The 3,774-nt window shown below is 36.8% G+C and overlaps 1 long non-coding RNA gene and 1 other non-coding gene across 3 annotated transcripts; both read left to right on the top strand.

The window, feature by feature from the left end:
* The first annotated feature begins 252 nt into the window (after positions 1-252).
* On the top strand, positions 253-324 carry Trnat-ugu. Its single transcript has one exon. It is a non-coding gene; the product is annotated as a tRNA-Thr (tRNA).
* Positions 325-1,402: 1,078 nt separating this feature from the next.
* LOC111691930 lies at positions 1,403-2,153 on the top strand. 2 transcript variants are annotated; one of them, XR_002763094.1, is made up of 3 exons: positions 1,403-1,640; positions 1,697-1,822; positions 1,879-2,153. It is a non-coding gene; the product is annotated as an uncharacterized LOC111691930 (long non-coding RNA). The 2 variants fall into 2 exon arrangements; XR_002763095.1 differs by having other exon boundaries at positions 1,403-1,628.
* The last annotated feature ends 1,621 nt before the right edge of the window (positions 2,154-3,774 follow it).

The following is a 3,774-nucleotide window of genomic DNA, read 5'->3' on the forward strand; positions in this document are numbered from 1 at the left end:
CGTCATTCTTATCTGGTATTGCATCATTCGAGGTCAATGACCTCCAATACTGCCACGCTAGCATAAACTGTAACCTGATATATTATTTCCTTTATAATTGCAGTGTTAGTAAAAATTGCAACTTGATATTCTATCTCCTTTAATACTGCTACTTTGACATAAACTTTAACCTGATATTTTATTTCCTTTATAATTACAGTGTTAGCAAAAATTATAACCTAATATGCAGACTTGCTAGTAAACTTAGCATGAGCCTCTTTAGCTCAGTGGTAGAGCACTGTTCTTGTAAATCAGGGGTCGTGAGTTCAAATCGCACAGGAGTCAATTGGTTTTTGATAGGTGTATGGAAAAAATGAAACAAGAAATCATATATATTAAAGCGCGTAGGTTACTCTCGCTCCCACGTCCGCCCCCGAAAAAGGGCCATTTTGCCCTAACTAAGGCTCCGCGGGCGAGGCGCGGGGGGCGAAGCCCCCCGCCTTTCTTTCTTCGTACGAACGTCGTATTTCGACGGCGATTTTTTGCCGTCTTCACGGCGAATTTGAGGTCTTTCGGTGGGTCCGCGCGACCGACCGCGGCTTTTAGCGGGGAAGTGAGACGCAGATACTCGGAAACGCCCTCCATCGGAAGCGTTTCGGGGTCGATTTCTCCGACCGAGGGCTTTTTTCCCGGGAGGGATCGGGACTTCCTTCCGCTTTTACGCGAAAGTTTCGTCCTTTCCGAGCGTCTCGGGCGTATTTTTTCGGCATATTTTTTACTTTTTAACGCCGAAATTGGCTTTTCAAAAGGGGTCCGCATCTCGCGTCTCTCTCGCCAGACCCCGATTATTTTATAAAGCCCGGATTATTTCGGCGAAAACGCCGTTTTCGCGACGGCGTAATTTTTTTCCCTCGCTCGATCGGCCTTCGCTTTCTGCGAGAGGACGAAGCCCTGGCCTTTCTCTCGGCGTACGTACCGCGCCCCAGGACTGAGGAAGCCCGCGTTGGCCCCCCGAGACGCCTTTCCGGCGACGCGTCGCGACGATCTCTCTCTTCTATATCTCCATCGACTTTTTTTAGGTCGAATGTAACAAAATTTAAGACCGGCATTAGCGATATAAAATTTGTGCAGTCAACCATGGGCGTCTCTTGGCTCAGGTGAAAAGAGAACGTATTTTCCGCGGCTCTTACGTGACGTTCGTGGTGTTTCCACGACCGGATTCTTCACGACTGACGTCACGATACCTTTCCCTTTCCGCGAAAAATTATATTCGGACCTCACAGTAGCCCCTGAGGGTCGTAAGCGATGATATTAAACCCTTCGACAAAAAATTTTGCGAGTTTATGACAGCCGATGACAGCGCCGTGACTAACGTCACTTTGATATCACAAGATGGCGGCCACCCTTTGATCATACGAAAATCGGAAATTTTCAACTTTATGTGCACCCATTTGTGTAAATCACGCTAGCGGAGGCCGTTTTACATCGTATTCTTTGGTTTTGTGAAGATTTGGTATAGTTTTTTTCCCAAGAAAAAAATTACGTCCAACACCGGTCCCATGGGCTTATGTTATAGGTCGGGGCCCCACGTATGCTTTGTGATCTGGATCGTCAGTGAAATACATTCTTCTAACTTAACATATGGACAGGTAAATAACACTGTAAGCTTTAACATAACCTTTACCCATTCATTAAAAATAATAATAACCTCTTCCAGTACAAATCTGCAACATTCCTAAACTGTCAAGTAAAATAAACATGTAAATTGAGAAAAGCCAGTTCCAAGTTTACTCAGAAGACAAATATTTGGCCTGGGGGCGTTTTGCAAAAACCCTTTCGACAGGTATAGTATATGTATTTTTTTACCCGGCTGTTGGTAGAATCTAACATAAATTTTAGTTTTCCAGTTGAAACTAGGCTGTAGATGAATGTAAATATAGTGCACAGTGTGGAAGTTTTGTTTAGTTGATTTATAAGAATCCACCACTACATTCCTACACTCTTGCTGTTTTAACGACGACCCCTGGAAACCACCAGTGAATAAAGGATTTAAATAAAACATCTTTGTTGGTCTTTAACTATACGTTACATATACTATACAATGTGACATTATGCATAAAATATACAGATACCTACGTATGTTCAATTTTACATATAATAAATACAATTTTTTAGTTGACAAATTTTGGAAGGTAGTTTCAATATGTTTTTTTCATCATTATTTGAAACACTCAGGTTTTAATCAATTCAAAGAGTTGTATATAAATATACGGTAAGTATGTCTTTTTAAATATTCACTGTTGTCACAGAAAAAGACAATTTTCTTTCACAATCAATCATTACAAATAAAACACATTATTTTTTATTATTTATATTTAATATCAATAATACATGCATCTGAATAAATACTGCATTAGGTATCTACTATACCGCCATTTGTGTACTACCTAATAACATTAATTTTAAACACAAAACCTTCTGTTATCACATGTCAACTGGATTAAAACACTTATATCTTCAATTTAACTTCATAACATTGAAATTTTAACCCATTGCCATTTACGATGGATTTACAATACATTATATTTGGGGGATTTCTTATTTCTCCAACACTCGAGAGCCACAGTATTTTTATTTACAAAAAAAAATATTTTTCTGTTTAACTTCACAATTAATGGTTTACTTATTCAGCAATACTCCCTGCGATATTCAACTTCCAGCATTGTTTAAAGAATAGCATCTAAAAGAAACATTTCTCTGTAATTCTATTATGAGACATTTGTATTGTATACATACCTTTTGATTCTATCAGCTTTTATTAATATAATAATCAGACATCAACTACAAATTTCCATATTATTTCAAAATATAGGTACTTTTATAAATCAACCACTCGAAAATAGGTCGATTTTCCTGCTAATATGAATTAAAATTACTGACGACTAACAGAGCGACTAACACAAAATGAAAGTACAAATACAAGAAGTTAAGTTAGTCACATATAAAAGATTTGAGGTTAGCCGGTTAGAGAGGGCAAACAATAGATACAGTTCTATATTAGATCTGTGTGGCAAACATTTACTAGAGGACAACCTAGCGCCCTCATTGCTGTCTGGCATGAACTAAAATTGAACAGGCCTCATTCTTTACGTTTAAATGCAGCTTTCAATTCCAACACTTTCCAATAAATAATAATAATAATAATAATAATANGACCAATCAAATTAATGTACCATTTCCATACCGCCTCTCCAACTAACTTATAAATAAAGTGTTTTTGTTTTGTTGTCGAGTTTAATGTCTGTAAAATGGTAATCAGAAAGAAACAATTATTAATGTCTTGCTTTCCACATTATTTCAATTATCTGACAAAGCTGTGCCGAAGAATACTACTCCTTGGTCAAATTGATATAATCTATCATCAAATTATTTTATCATTGTGTCGAACATTTATATTTAATATGTTATATATTATATCTTATATTTAATATTTTCCATTGTGTCCCTGCCTAAACGGTTCTGTGCTATAAACCACAAACTAAAAAAATCAAAATCACACAGATTTGTAGATTATTATTTGTTTTGTATTGTTGTATTGAAATTGAAGACAACTAAATTGGATTAAAACTGTAAATATTTATCCAAAATTTTGTTCTGAATATTAAACGATATTTCTAGAGGCAATATCGATATCCTTCGATATATCGCTTTCAAAAAAAATCGATTGTTTTGCATCGATAACTACCTCCTAATATCGATGTTTAAAAAGTATCGATGTTTTTCGCCCATCCCTAC

This window comes from Anoplophora glabripennis, unplaced genomic scaffold, assembly GCF_000390285.2.
Source record: "Anoplophora glabripennis isolate ALB-LARVAE unplaced genomic scaffold, Agla_2.0 scaffold435, whole genome shotgun sequence".
Classification (NCBI taxonomy): domain Eukaryota; kingdom Metazoa; phylum Arthropoda; class Insecta; order Coleoptera; family Cerambycidae; genus Anoplophora; species Anoplophora glabripennis.